The 16702-nt window shown below is 37.9% G+C and overlaps 1 long non-coding RNA gene across 1 annotated transcript; it reads left to right on the top strand.

Annotated features, from left to right (window-relative positions):
• The first annotated feature begins 784 nt into the window (after nucleotides 1-784).
• On the top strand, nucleotides 785-4855 carry LOC148130134 (uncharacterized). Its single transcript, XR_015750277.1, has 2 exons — nucleotides 785-2205; nucleotides 2236-4855. It is a non-coding gene; the product is annotated as an uncharacterized LOC148130134 (long non-coding RNA).
• Nucleotides 4856-16702: the final 11847 nt, after the last annotated feature.

Below are 16702 nucleotides of genomic sequence, written 5' to 3'. Positions count from 1 at the left end.
ATCAGCACAATTGAGGTTTATGTTCTTTGCACACTGTGGGTCAACATATACTTATATTCATAATTGAGAAGTCCCTTTGTTAATAAAACTCAACTAAAAAAACCTTGATGACAGTGCAGTGCAACAATTAAATAGTTTCACTTTTAACCACTAGGGGGCATACTTCAGCTGTTGCAGACAATTCTGAGAAAACAGGTGAAACTCGAAAAATTAGAATATCGTGCAAAAGTTCATTTATTTCAGTAATGCAACTTAAAAGGTGAGCCTAATATGTGAGATAGACTCACTACATGCAAAGCAAGATAGTTCAAGCCGTGATGTGTCATAATTGAGATGATTATGGCTTACAGCTCATGAAAACCCCAAATCCACAACCTCAGAAAATTAGAATATTGTGAAAAGGTTCAATATTCTACGCTCATAGTGTCCCATTCTAACCAGATAATTAAGCCATAACACCTGCAAAGGATTCCTGAGCCTTTAAATGGTCTCTCAGTCTGGTTCAGTAGGAATCACAATCATGGGAAAGACTGCTGACCTGCCAGTTGTGCAGAAAAGCATCATTGACACCGTCCATAAGAAGGGAAAGCCTCAAAAGGTAATTGCAAAAGAAGTTGGGTGTTCCCAAAGTGCTGTATCAAAGCTCATTAATAGAAAGTTATGTGGAAGGGAAAAGTGTGGAAGAAAAGGGTGCGCAAGGAGCAGGGATGACCGCAGCCTGGAAAGGATTGTCAGGAAAAGGCCATTCAAAAGTGTTGGGGATTTTCACAAGGAGTAAAAGGGGCCCAAACCAAGTACTGAGTACATATGCATGCTTATACTTTTCAGAGGTCCGATATTGTTCTACGTACAATCCTTGTTTTATTGATTGCATGTAATATTCTGATTTTCTGAGATTGTGGATTTGGGGTTTTCATGAGCTGTAAGCCATAATCTCAATTATGACACATCACGGCTTGAACTATCTTGCTTTGCATGTAATGAGTCTATCTCATATATTTCACCTTTTAAGTTGCATTACTGAAATAAATGAACTTTTGCACGATATTCTAATTTTTTGAGTTTCACCTGTATACCTGAGATACTGTAATCAAAAGCTAGAATTCAACCTATTTCCAATAAGGGAGAAGCTGAAGATAATCATTGAACAACTGAGATGACAATTGTTAATAATGTGGTTTTCATATTACAATTGGGACAATATCATATGACTGATTTGTCTGTGTCTGTGTGTGTTTGCTGGTTTCTAGCATTTAATTCCACTTTCCAGCAAAAAAGAAATGCCCATGGAGAAAAATAGATGCCTAATGTTCATGGCATTCACTTAATGACCACTTTAAAAAATGTCAGAAAATTGGATCCAGTCTCCTGATGTCTCAACTTGCAACCTAACCTCTTATAACTGTAATTCCAGGCTCAATTATGCTTATAAGAGGGGGGATTACCTGTATTTTCAAAGCTGCCAAGTGCTTTGCTGTTCTGATGAATCACAATCTTGGCAAGATCCAAATTTAAGGTGGGATTTGTGGTGGGAAGTCCTCAGGGAAGCTATGATAAATGTAGTGCAGTTGCTCTGTTTCTTTGAAAGATGACCTAAGAAGGAAAAGGACCAGTTTGTTTGATAACGACTAATGTGTTCAAGATCTAAATGATCATTATTCTTTGCTTGATTTACAATAAGGAAGAGCAAATTAATTCCACTGACATGTCATAACAGATTAAATTGAAAGAAACAATCCATAAATCTCTGTATTATTTTTCTTTTTCGCTGCTGTTTAAGTTCATTCCGTTTAATAATATATTGAAACAATTTACGAATTTTAGGCAGTCAGGGTCAAAATCCTTACTGTTCACTCATTGTCTACGGAAACTAATAAAATGAATTTGTGGTTTCTTGGGTCTCTTAGTTTCAGGGTGACTGTTAGAGGGCACTCTGGCTAGCAGAAGTCTGTTGTGCTTTGCTATGGTATGGGGGTGATGTGGTGTTCCACAATGACAATCCCATTTCACAGTGCCTTCTGTATATGCACAAAAGCCACTGTTATTGAACAATAGTAATAGCACCCAGATTTATATAACAGGGTCCTCGTTTTACTGAGCTTCAGGGGCTGGAAGGCTGAGTCAACCTTGAGCCTGTCAGGATAGAACTCAAGACTGTGGGCAGAGTGACCACAATACTGCATTCTAACTCTTCTAACTCTTGTGGTTCTCATTCTAATTCTTGTGGTTACAAAGCATAATTCATAATTCTTAGAAGCAAGGAGCTTGGTGGCAGCTTCAGAAGGAAGCTTTGCTCAATATCTAAAGAAACAAAATGCTCTTAATATTTTATGGATTAAAGCTGGGTGCTTTAAATTCTTGTATCTATAAATTAGTGTTCAACTTGCACATCGTTGTCCACTTTCTCTTTCAGACTCCGGTTTGCTAGGTTCAGATCATTTAACAAGCAGCTGTCCTACCTGAGCTGCGGAAGACATTTGAGGATCCGCATTTCAGCCCCCTAAACATGCAGAATAACAATGATGCTAAGAAAAGATTGATGCATTGGAACAGCATGACTTCTGTATACTTTAAAATGGGTTTTAAGATTTTGAAGAAGTCACAGTGAGATAGCTTTGGTTTTGGTTTGAGCTGAGAAACAATCACAAACCTACCTTTAAAAGCGCCATAAAAATACTGTGAGATTCAGGCCCATTAAAAGACCAAAACTATATAAACTGGCTGATATTTTTGATTTCCACTGATATTCAGCCTTTTTACTTACATGTGCTGGCAAAACCATTGTTTGCAATCTTCAAATAATTTAATTTTGTAAAATACAAAGTTAAGGACAAAACACTTAAAACTTTCTGTTTGAATATCCTATAGATTGGGTACTACAGAAATATCCAGAACTCTCCATATTCCAAAAGAACAAAATGTGAAAGACTGAATGTTCTACCAATGATAAATGATAGAGCCCAAAATAAAGCCATTGGGATACTAAATACTATTGGAATGTTTTAAAAGTATATGTTTTAAGTATACTAATCTGGTGTGCACTGTAGGATTTGCAGAACAGCCTGTCTTAAACACTTGGATGAGTTTGAAAAAAAAGTCTGGAATCTGGTTTCAATCATTTATATCCTAATTACTAAAGCACCTTTTACAAATACACTACAGCAAAGCATTGTAAGCTGACTAATCAGTGTTAAAATGCAAATAACTTTTTCTCTCCCTCAGGAAGCTACAATGTATTAGTAATAAAATGCAAGTGTGCCAGCTTTAATTTTAATGAACACTTTGCTTACTTTTAGTTTATTAGCTAGAGATGGAGGGAGAGTATGGAAAGTGATAGTTCCTGTTATCTAATTTAAATCCTGTGTCGAGCTTTTTGTCTGTTAAAAAGGAATATAAACCCAAGAGAAAGTGAGTGATATGAATCACGTTTAACACTATTAAGTATATGCCCCTTCAAAGAGGAAAAGCACAATGAACTTGATGCAAAAGAAGCATACATTTTTCAAACAGATCTGCATTGCGGTTTCTGCTAGCCAGAGAGGAGCAAGTCAAATGTTCTTATTTTTAACCGGTGTTAGTTTTGGCAGGAAAGCAGAGAATCTGCAACTGGACAATGGAGACCAGCCCCTGTTCTAGAATTCCGAAACAAATCACATCTATAGAGGTGGAATTTGTTCTCTTTTTCACTTAAGCTTTTGTACTTGCATTTCTTCTGTCCTGTTTCTGCAACCCAGGGTAGGATAAAGAGGAAGTTATTTAATTCTGTGAACACTGAGTTTCTTGGCAAAATGCTAGGAGAGAGAAAAACCAGTTCAAAATAGAGCAGTTTTTGTTCTACATCTACTGCAGTAACCAAAATAGTCTTGCAATGAGAAATAAAAAAAAGTTCTGCACATTATTTTACAATAAGCCATTCTTTAAGTTTCATAACTGACAGATAAGCAAGCTAAATTAAACAGTAATGTTAAGACTTCCCATTTACTTTCTTTGTGATCTTCAAAGGTGCTAGTAATTGTAGATTTTGAAGTATCCTACTTTTCCTCTGATACGCTTCTCTATTTCATGTGTGGGAGTTTGATGCAAAAAAATATTTAGGGAAATACTAGTCTGTAGAGAGAAATTTTCCTGATTCATGAAGTTCAGGTAACATAAAAAGTGTCCTTTGAGGTTTAGAGTCCTTCTAGAATATATATATATTGCCGGGTGAAAATATAACTCCTTTTCCATTGAAATAAAACAACTGGGATGTGTTTCTATTTTCATTTTGTAGAACTTTGTTTCCTTATACTACCGTGCATCACAATTCGAAATTAAGCAATGATGTGGCCTGCATATGAATGCCCATTGAAGTGTGTTTTCACTCCTGAATTTTCCAGGCCAGATCTGGTAGCTTAATGGAAACTCTTAGCAGAAAAATCTCAAATTCTTTTATAGTGATTACACCTTTCATCTTCTTAAACTGTAATTTTTTTGGAAACTCAACACAATTTAAAATCTCAGACTTTAAACCAGTTTTTTTTTTTCCTTTCTTTCCTCAGGAGCTTCCCATAGACATGGCTGTTGCTTACTTGTCTAACCCAATCAAACAGGCTTAAACTGGTATTCATTAAAGATATAACTATATTGGATTCTATTCAGATGTAGCCAAACCTCTTGAGTCAGTGGGCACATTTTGTATTATTAAATGTCCTATGAGATTCTCACAATAATGGCAATGATTTATCAAAAACAATTTAACAAAAGTCTAGTAAAGTTATTCCCAGCCAATCCTATTCCAGTAAAATATGTTTATGAGAACAGAACTTGGACTTTATTCTCTAAATAAAGCTTATCTTTATTATTTTTTCCCACACAAGCTTCAGAGTTTTTTTAAAGCTTATGCTCCTAACTCAAATGTTTCTCTCTAAAGTACACTCATACGTTCTACTCCATAATAGCTGTTATCCATTAATATTTTACACACACACATAACACAAACATGGAGGAAATAGAGGGGGAGGATGCATATTGAAATACATTAAGATATAAATAGAATAGAATAACAGAGTTGGAAGGGACCTTGGAGGTCTTCTAGTCCAACCCCCTGCCTAGGCAGAAAATCCTACACCACTTCAGACAAATGGTCATCCAACATCTTTTTTAAAACTTCCAGTGTTGGAGCATTCACAACTTCTGGAGGCAGGTTGTTCCACTGATTAATTGTTCTAACTATCAGGAAATGTCTCCTTAGTTCTAAGCTGCTTCTCTCCTTGATTAGTTTCCACCCATTGCTTCTTGTCCCACCCTCAGTTGCTTTGGAGAATAACTTGACCTCCATCTTCTTTGTGGCAGCCCCTGAGATATAGGAAGACTGCTATCATGTCTCCCCTAGTCCTTTTCATTAGACTAGACCAGGGGTAGCCAACCTTTTGGACCTCAGGGACCACCAAACTCATAATTTTAAATCCCAGGGACCACTAACTGGTTCTGTGGGCAGGGCCTAATTTGTGGGTGTGGTTTGGTGGTCATGTGAGTGGCTGGGCATGGCTTGTATGTAAATATTATAAATATATAAATATTGAATCTTTTATTTAAAAAAGAGCAACTTTTACCCAAAATCAGGCAAAGCAGGCAGACAGATTGAGTTGCTCATAGAATCATTCAGTGATCTATCTATCTGCCATCGGCTAGCTCTGTCACATGAAATTTGCTTGCAAGCAGGGCGGTTCGGCTGTGCTTAAAAGCAGAGCTGAAGATCTAAAGACTAGCTAGAAAGCAAGAAATCCAACCATTTCCTGCTTCCTAGCTAATCTAAATCTCCTGGCACAGCAGAACAGCTGATGGTTGGAAAAAGGAAAAATAGCAATTTAGCAGGCAAGTTTGCAGGGTAAGGAGTACGTGGGCCCGGAAAGTTCCTGCGGGCCATGTGGGCGGCGCAGCCTTGTGTTTCTGTACAGCCTGGATTAATTGCTTGGGGGGGGTACTCTGGGGTGAGATTTCTCTGCGGCCCACCAAAATTTTCTCGTGGCCCACCAGTGAGCTGCAGCCCACCGGTTGCCAACCGCTGGACTAGACATACCCAGTTCCAGCAATTGTTCTTCTTGTGTTTTAGCTTCCAGTCCCCTAATCATCTTTGTTGCTCTTCTCTGCACTCTTTCTAGAGTATCAACATCTTTTTTACATTGTGGTGACTGTAAATGATAATTATGATGTACCATCTAGTCATTTTCAACTCCTGGATGATCACATCTTACAAAACATGATTCTGGGTGGCATAAAACCATTGAACAACAAATATAAAAACAGGCAATGTAAAAATAAGAAATACAGATTAAAATAAAATTTATAAAAACAAATATACCAATCCTAGGTAAAGGAAGGATAGGAATGAGCACCTAGCAATGGACCCATTTATATAAATAAATACATTTCCTATAAAGATATAAATCAATAGATACAAATGGATGTTAAAACATCTATTGATTCTTTGGGCAAAATCAATGTAATTAAAATGAATATTACACTGAGATTAATGGACATTTTAAAAATGATTACAATATTAATGCCTGTGAAATATTTATCTAATGATAAATTACTGTCAAAATATATATGACTTTTATATATGATAAACTCACTTTAATATCTTTGGACAAACTGATGGTAGCTTCAATTTACCAGAATTTCTGTTTCAGCATCCAGTAGCCTAGCCTATTAAAAAGCAACTCCAGATATCTAGGAGTCAATAGCCAACAAGCTGAACATAGCTGAATGTTTGAAGCAGTGGTGGTATTCAATTTTTTTTACTACCGGTTCTGTGGGTGTGGCTTGGTGGGCGTGGCAGGGGAAGGATACTGTAAAAACTCCATTCCCTCCCCACTCCTGGGGGAAGGTTACTGCAAAATCCCTATTCCCTCCCCACCCCACTAACCTGCTTTCCAGCTCCATTCTCCTGTGCAGGGCAACAAAAGAAGACCCAGCCAATAGTAGGCTGAGTGAAGCCCTGTTAGATTTGTTCCTGGCCCATCTTCCAATGGATTATTGGGGCTTTTTCTGCAAGTTCAAAGCAGTTTTGAAATTCCAAGTTGAAGAGTCATTCCTAGCACACTTGTGTCATCATTCAAGAGGATTATTTAACATAAGCTGCAAGTCTCTGCTGAAAATCATTCCTTGAATAATGTACTTCTTTCTGAGGATGATAAATGATCAGGTTAACCACACACTTTAATTGAAGAAATAGTCTGTGTTATATATTAAATGACCAAGCCTGGATCAATGCGTGTGCGTGTGAAATCCAGGACAGGTATGGTACAACTTTGAGATTGTTCTTCATCCAGTTATTGGCAAAAAAAAAATCATTTTAAATTTGAAAAGAAATTGATGAGGTTGTGTTTCTTTTCGTTGTACCTGTTGTGGCTCTTGTTTGTCTCTGTTGATAGTGAAAGTATTGATTCTTGTGAAACACCAAGTTCTACTTTAGAAAAATCAGAGTATCTCTTTTTTCAAAAGTGAAAAACAAATCAGCTTGACCTCTCATTTGTTCTTCAAATCTGTAGCCCATTCGTCAGTTCTAAACGATCCAGGCCTCAAGGATTTTGTAGGTTTTAGAATGCAAGAACATTCCACCATAAATCAAACCCCCAAAGTCATACCGGTAGCTCTATAAATTACCAGAAAGATAAAGCAACAGCAACAAAAAGAGCCAATTAAAATAACTGAGAAAGTGCTAAAAAGCTGCATACATTTTGCATAATTGGTTGCTACTCTTTCATTAATGACAGGTTGGACTAGCAGAAGGCCAGTAAACACACATATGGCTCTGGCATACAAACGTTTCAGTCATGTACTAGTGTCTGGCAACAGCTGGGTGGCTCATAGCACAGAAGCATCCTTTTTGAGACCTGGGCCCCTGGGGAAGGAAATGAAAATACCAATTTTCTTTGATTGTTTGTTCAGAGATCCAGATTTGAAAAGGAAAAATAAGTGAGAGCATGGGTACACATCTCCCCACCAGCATCTTCTTCAATAAAGTGTACATTTTCCTGGAATCGTGTGGCTGTTTTAAGGAACTTCTTTGAGGAAATGCCAACAGATGCCAAGAGTGTGCCTTCTGAATCACTTTCTCCCTTTCAAATCTAGATTTCTGCAGGTCACTATTATTTAACTGTTGGTAAAAATGGCCAGATCTACCACGCATGTGTATACAATGTCACACATGTCTTGAATGATTGATTATGTAAGCCAAAGTCAACTGGAGCGATCAAACAGATAATCAACGTTCCAGGATGCCGTCCTCAACTTGGTTCTTCAGATCTTCTGGACTTACATTCATTGCTACTACTATATCCTTGCTACTGATCATCTTCTTTCTTTTCTCTCTTTTTTTTTTCACCTGGCCTAGTATTATAGCATCCAGAGACCAAAGTTATTATTCATCTTTTTTCTAAAGCTAGTTTGGACATTTGGGTATATCTCCTTTTCCATGTAGTGCTCTAATCTGCAGGGGATGATCCTAAACATTATTTTGTTAGTATGCAAAATTAAGGTATTGTGCAATAGTTTGCACACTCTGTTGTCTCCTTTCCCTGATACTGATATGTAGATGGACCTGTTCCAATCTGTTCGCCAATTGTTCTGATTTTCTGACATACTAATAGTTTGATTAGAACTTTTGCTGATTCTTCTGTTGCTTGCCATATTTCTGTAGAAATTCCATCAATTGCTGTAGTCATTCATCTTGGTAATGACTATTGATTTAACCATCTTCTAGTAGTCAAGGTACATATAAGAAATATCTTGTACAACATCTTAGATGTTGAGATCTCTTCTGTTCAGAATTTAAGAATACTCCCTTTCTACTATGTGTGATCTTCTTTGGATCAGTTACCATTTGTCCATTGGTGTACTATAGCATACCAATTCAAGTATAGAATTTCCTCTTGAATTTGGAGATCTTTAAGACGGCTTTGTTTTTTTGCAGACTCTTCTAGTTTTGAAGTTTTTACAGATGATATTGTAATATTGCTGCTTCTTTTCCAACAGCTCTCTGGAATTCTTTGTTAACTTTCTTTCTGAGCCTTTCATGATTTTGGTTTTTGACTGTTCTTGGTTTAACTCTTTGATAACACCAGCAGAATAGAGAGCAGAGTACCAGATGGTCCTTCATTCTGCACCATTAAGAAGCCACTTGGTGGATGGAGAACCTCCCTCCAGCTCCAATGGCTATGGGACTGTGCTGGTTAAACAGTGTATAGTTAATTTAGGAATGAGAGCTGTCCCCTTAAGGGAATGCCTCATGGGAAATGTAATTAATGCCTCATGGGAGATGTAGTTTATGTCACTTCAGGTCACATCTGTAATCCTGATTGGTCACTGAATTGACCTCTGGTTGGGTTGGGGGAAGTTTTGTTCATTCCTACCTGGACCCCAGTATCGTGCTGGATGGAGTCTTCCTTTGCTGTATCGTTATGGGATGAAGATAACTATCTTTTCACACTATGAAGACAACAATGCAAAGATTGGACATTAAATGAATCTCAACATAACTGTGAGTGATACCTTGAAGATGCCTGATATAATCCAATAAAGAAACTTTGTATGGAAGCCTTTGTAGTGTTTAACTACCTGTCTCTATATTCAGCCAGAAAATTAGAGACAAGATAGGGACCAATCTCCCTCCAGTGTGCAAAGTAAAATTCTGCATTAAAAGGATTGGAAACAGGCAGTGGTCTTCCAAAGCAAAAATATTCTAGCCTTTAACCTTTTAGATCTACTCCTCTAAGACCCCTGAAAATTTTTCCCAATATTATATTTAAAAAGAAGAGGAACCATTATAATTAGTGTTAAGAAGCTGGATATGGTCTGATTTAGGAAACACACCCTTGCAGTCTGCTTAATTATGTTGTATCACAATATCCATATAGAGGTGAGGTTGAAATGTGTCTGCCCATTATATTAATGAAATAATTAAGTTATTAGCTATACCTGCTTTGAGGTCCACAGAGCATTGCTTTTGAAAGAGAGGAAGGAAGGAAGGAAGGTCTAAAAGATTGCCATCCCTGCTCAGAGCTGTATAAGTTCTTGTCAAGAGAAAAAAGCCAGCTCTCTATTACTCTTTGTAGTACAAGCTGACTTCCACAAATAGCTCATTCATCCCTACTCTAATCCCTTTCCCTCATTAGTTATGCTCCCTTAGACCATCTTATATCTTATAAACCACAATTGGAAACTGGGCCCAACCATCAGCTACCTTCCCTCTACGTCACATCAAGATATATTATCTTCATGCACCTAAATTATACCCCCCAAATTATATAGATTAATGGCATCCTATAGATTGTGAAACTATAATTGCTAAGCTTTTATGGATCCTACTCCACAACAAGAAAGTTGGTTAGTCTTTAAGTTGTCTCAAGCCACTTTGCTGGTTTTGCTAAGATTACTTTTCTAGAAAATAATCATAGAGAGAAAGAATGGGAGTTGAAGAGATTCTGTGGAATTATCAACTCATTATTTCATGTATGGAATGTATAAGAAGTTGCTTTTTTAGCCTACCCTTTCCCTAAGAAGGCCAGATGAATTTCAGAAAAAGTATTTCTGAAATTAATTATTTGAGGATTCATTCAATATAATAGGCCCACATCCTGCAAAAGGTCTTTGCTTATTTGATTTGTTTGCTTATATTCCACTAATTCATTGGGCATTTAGGGATCACAGTGGGTGTTAATAAATACCTTATAAATAAAACCAATATTCTTACATTGATTAGGTTGCAATAAAGGAGAATGCTCGGAATGTATGTAACATTTCTTTATGTAACATTAAATAAATCATGGAGTTTGAGAAAGATTTTGGTTAACCTCCTTAGCTGAAGCAAGCTAATAAAATCTATTAACTGACCTCTACAAAGTTTGATATCCGATTATTAGAAAATATGAAATCAAATTACCTTGATCAAATATCTCATGATTTTCCTGCAAGCAAAGATCCACAGGGGTTGAGGGCACAGTTCTAATTGCTTTTACACCACCATTAGATTTTTAATTTAGCTGTAGAGCATTGCTATAACAATCTCAGCGTTTTTTCATTCTAATGTTAATGTATTGTAATTTATTCAATCCTTTCTAAGTCATTTAGCTCTGCAGTCTACCTTTTTCTTCCTATGGACTTGTAATAAAGTACCCATGCACCAGTTTTATTCTGGGCACTTGAACATGATGCCTGTTGGAATGATGTGAAATATACTTCTCATGAAGTAGCACATGGTGGAGAGAACAGTAAGCCAATTGACTTGAGGATGCCAAGTGCTCTGGGCATCCATTCCAGACTGCCAACCACTGGGTTCTTTTTCAACAAAATGAGATTTCCTGTTTTAGGATGCTGGCAAAGTACGGCAGGGCTTCCCTCTGAGTGGTTTATATAACTGAAAACATCACACAAGATATACATTATATAAAAACAGAGACCTGTCCCAAGAGAAATGCAAGTCATGTAAAACACGCTACATGGGGGAATAACATAATAGAACCAACTATATATTCTTCTCTGAGAACACATGGGAAACTGAACTATATATACCATTCTCGTGTATTTTATATACCTCTTCATGTAACACCACCAAGTGCCAAGACCAGAATAGCCCCTAAAGTTAATGGACTATATAAAGGGCAGTGATCCATGAGTTCAATTCCCAGCAGAAAGTTTGAATTCCATAGAACAACATCTGGTTGCTAATATTTGATGAGCCTGAAATAGGATAAGACCCATCAACAAAGTGCTGGCCTCCTGTTGGTCAATGTAACTGGTAAATGAGACAATATTTTACAGTGCCTTTCAAATGGATAGAACTGCAGATACTAAAATTTCACCAAACTCTTTCCTATCACGAAGGAAGCTACAGTAATAGCTAAAGGCTTCTCTTACCCTCTCTAATTCACCTGGATTATTCTCTACAAATTTAGATCCTTTTTCTAGGTGTGATGCATTGTTTGGAAGAAAATTCTGGGATGCAGAGGTTTTTAATTATCCAAGCATACCTATAGGCCCAGAGGCATTTTTGGAAGTAAATATGAAATTAGATCTTTGCTTTGGAAAAAAAAAATCATAAAAATTTAAATTGAGGGAACCTAAAAAAAACAAATCAGAAAACAAAAATTATTGAGAAATAGGGCAAAAACTTAGGTGGATAGCCTTGATGGCCACATGCTTCAAAATAGTGTTCTTAATTTCAGCAACTTTTAAGAGGTGTGGATTTCAAATCCCAGAGTTTCCCAGCCAGCATGTTTTATAGTTTCATAGCAACCTTTCATTTGGAACATATTGACCCATTCACATAAACTTAGATGTTTACATAGTCTTTAGGGAGAGGTAGTGTGAAATGTTTGTTATTTCTGCAATTTTGGGGATTTAAAATACACTATAGCTACTCTTGTGCTCTCTCAGCTTCCATATGGGTTGCTAAAATAACTATACTTTGTTTCTTTATTATCCCACCCTTCCTTTTCCTTTCCTTCCATGAGAATTTAGATAATAAACTGCTCAAAATAAGGAATATGACCTTTGGCTATCTTTACAACATCATGAAAACTGATGGCAAGCTAGAATAAAAATTCATTCCAAACACTGAAAGACATTGGAATCCAAGAACATTGTTGAAAATGAATAGTTGCATAGATTTGTATAGATTTGACAGAGAATATTTGAGTGCAAAAAATGCATATTAGAGGTTGTTACAACTGCTTAGGTTTGTTGATTATTAATGGTAAGTAACTTATTTCAAATACGAAAGAAGAAGGATTGAAAACTGAAGGAAAAAAATCCATACGCATCCAAACGAGGCTGCAAATTTTCAGTCTGATTGCTTTTAAAATGCGCTATTTTAAATAGTACCACCGAGAGCAGTCATTGCATTTTTATTATTATATTTGTTAAGTTTTGGTGTGGTTAATCAAGCTACCATATGAGGGTAAAAATTTAAAACAAGAAAGCACATACTTAAAAGTCTGTAAGCAGCTGTCACTGCGTCCAGAAGGGTGTGAAATGTAGACAAATGCGCCATCCGAAAGAGATGCAGAGAAAATCACAACAGACGGAGAGCATCTGTACTGTGAAGGCTGCATGTTGTAGGGAGAAAATTGTGGGGGCTTTAACATTTCTGTTCTCGCTTGCTCTCACTGTGTGTGTGTGTGTGTGTGTGTGTGTGTGTGTGTGTGTGTGAATGAATATAAAGATAGGAAAGGAGGTGAGCGTGTTTTATATAACTAACACCATCCATTGAAATCCCAACCAAGATTTGCAAGGGGTGTGAGTTCTGAAGGTAATTGCCTTCCAAAAATCAGTTGAGAAATTTGGGACCTTCAGTATCTAACCTGGCTGAGAATTCAAGTCAGAGAAAACCACATTGTCTGTCATGGGGAAGGCTAAAGCAGGATAAGGTTAGCTTTGCCTCTTGTGGCTTTGCTTGATGGGTTGGTTTTTTTTTTTGTTGTTTTTTTTTTTGGCTTCTTGGTACCCGTAAAGCAATTTCTTTAAGGGGGAAAAAAAAAAAAAGAAATATTCAGCTTTTTAACCTGGAATAAAACTCAGGAGATAAATTCTGACTTCAGAAGGCAGATGGAAAAAGACTTTGCTTCATTAATTATTTCAGCATACATACACAAACCGATCTGTTTAATCATGTGATTGTTTGATTCAAAAAAATATTCATATTTTTTGTCCACCTAATGTTTTATCTGGGATATAATTACTTTTATGACATCTTGATTTTTAGTTGTTGTTTTAGAGTTTAAAAAAAGGAATTTGAAAGATTGTATTTCCACTGAGGAGGTACAAATGGAGTTATCTGCTTCAGAAAAAGAAACTTGATGGCATGATAATAATAATAATAATAAAAAAAGGAAACTTGGATGTATACTTGGAAAATTCATTAACTAACTTTAGGAAAGCCACTCCAATTTTTTTTTATAGAAGCCTTTGTCAGATGTTTGGATCAAACAGTCAATGTAACATTTCTTTTTTTTAAAAAATAAAATAAAATCTTAATTTCTTAGCTCCTGGACAGCGTCCATCTCCTTTTAAATTTAAATTTATTTAGATTAGAGGAGTAACATACATGACCTAATACTATAAAAATTTGGGTATCATCTCTATAAAAGATATAAAATGTCAGCCTGACCCAACACACACACACACACACACACACACACACACACACACACACACACATGTATACACAGAGAATTTGTCACACTGTCACAAAATTATAAACTTGAAAGGGTTATCAAGACTAAACTCTGAACTCTCTCCAGCAGATGGCTGGTCGGCCCTCTCTGGAGCAAAAAGCCACACTGGAAGCAACCCAGGGCTTCCTGCACATCAAATTCGTTCTCTCTCTGTACCATAACATGTAGACTTGAGTTTTAAGCGCAGCTTTATTCCAATTCTATTTAGCTGGAGATGCCGGGGAGTTTAATTTTTTGCAGGCAATGTTTGCCACTGAACTCCATCTCCATCTCCCATTGTTGCTGTTGCTTTTTGTTGTGCTGTTGTGTGATTATTTGAATCAGCAGTCCCTTTCTCCCTGTTCCAGTCTAGGTTTGCATTCAAGCCCTTTTGCATCACACACTTAATCTGTCCCTTACAGAGTCGTTTTGTTTTCTATATCATTGATGGCCATTAGAGAATACTGACAATGTAAAATACTGTATTTGCAGTTATTTATGTGTCTCTCTGGGAATACCTGCCTGTCCTGCCAGATTGGATAGGGTCCGAGCAAAGGTGGTATTCAGCAGGTTCTGACCAGTTCTGGAGAACTGGTAGTGGAAATTTGGAGTAGTTTGAAATGCCACCTCTGACTGGTCCCACCCCCACCCGTTCTCTGCCTCCCGAATTCCAGCTGATCAGCTAGGTCTTCTTTTGTTGCCCTGCACAGGAGAACGGAGCTGGAAAGCAGGTTAGTGGGGTGGGAATGGAGATTTTGCAGTAACTTTCCCCTGCCACGCCCACCAAGCCTTGCCATGCCTACTAAGCCACGCCCACCAAGCCATGCTCACAGAACCAGTAGTAAAAAAATATTGAATCCCACTACTGAGTGCAAGTCCCTTTCCTTAAATTCTGCCACTTAATGAGACCTCAGAAGCACTGTAGCTGCCCTCCCTTATAGTACAGTCTTCCCCACCAGAATGAAGAATAATAGAGTTGGGAAGGGCCTTGGAGGTCTTCTAGTCCAACCCCCTGCTTAAGCAGGACATCCTCTACCATTTCAGACAAGGGGCTGTCCAGTCTCTTCTTAAAAGCCTCCAGTGATGAAGCGTCCTCAACTTCTGAAGGCAAGTCGTCCCACTGGTTAATTATTCTCAATGTTAGAACATTTCCCTTTAGTTTTATGTTGCTTTTCTCCTTGGTTCGTTTCCATCCATTGTTTGTTGTCTTCCCTTCTGGTGCTTTGGAAAATAGTCTGACCCTGTCTTCTTTGTGTCAGCCCTCCAAATATTGGAATACTGCTATCATGTCACCCCTAGTTCTTCTTTTCCCTAGACTAGCCATACCCAATTCCTGCATCTGTTTTTCATGTGTTAGTCTCCAGGCCCCTAATCAAGGGTGGGATTCTACCAGTTCGCACCTATTCACTAGAACTGGTTGTTAACATTCTAAGCAGTTCGGAGAACCAGTTGTTAGAAGAAATTACTGGCCTAATCCTGTAAGGAAGGCAGGAAGGAAACATTCTGGTGTTGCTTACAGAAACTGCCTCTCCGTTAACCTTTATTACATTCTTGGCAGGACTAGACTTCCTGTCTCTGGAACTTCTCTAGAGTTTTTTTTCCTCCTTTGCTGGTACTTTGCTTGTGTGGAGTGACCATTCAAAGTTACAATGGCATTGGAAAAAGTGACTTATGACCGTTTTTCCCACTTACAACTGTTGCAGCATCCCCACAGTCATGAGAGGCCAGACGACGAGATGCGTGCCTCGATGTGAGTGATATTGAGTTGGCCACGCCCAGCCAATAATGTGACCACCAAGCCATGCCCACCAATTAAGCCACACCCATGGAACCGTTATTAAAAAATTTGAATCCCACCCCTGCCCCTAATCCACTTTGTTGCTCTTCTCTGCATTCTTCCCAAAGTCTCAACATCATTTTTGTAATGACCAAAAATAGATTCACTATTCCAGGTGAGGTCATGTGACCTTGACTCTATCCCTCTGTTTATGCAATTAAGGATTGAATTAGCTTTTTTGACTGCATGCCGCACACTGCTGGCTCATATTTAAGGGATTGTCCACTAGGAGCAGAGGTGGTATTCAGCAGGTTCTGACCAGTTCTGGAGAACCGGTAACGGAAATTTTGAGTAGTTCGTAGAACCGGTAAATACCACCTCTGACTGGCCCCACCCCCATCTATTCTCTGCCTCCCGAGTCCCAGCTGATTGGCTGGGTCTTCATTTGTTGCCCAACACAGGAGAACGAAGCTGGAAAGCAGGTTAGTGGGGAAATGGGATTTTGCAGTAACCTTCCCACAGGAGCGGGGAGGGCATGGAGATTTTGCAGTATCCTTCCTCTGCCACACCCACCAAGCCACACCGACCAAGCCATACCCACAGAACTGGTAATATTTTTTTTTTGAATCCCACCACTGACTAGGAGTCCAAGATTGCTCTTGCAGTTACTTCTTTTGAGCCATTTTAGCCTTCCAGAAGACCATAACAACTTGGCTTTTACCCAGGCAGT

Source organism: Notechis scutatus, chromosome 6 (assembly GCF_049901735.1).
Source record: "Notechis scutatus isolate UNSWTSFEM ecotype Mainland chromosome 6, rNotScu1.2, whole genome shotgun sequence".
In the NCBI taxonomy this organism is placed as follows: Eukaryota; Metazoa; Chordata; class Lepidosauria; order Squamata; family Elapidae; genus Notechis; species Notechis scutatus.
The sequence above is the reverse complement of the archived record's forward strand: the minus strand, read 5'-3'. Positions and strand labels throughout refer to the sequence as shown.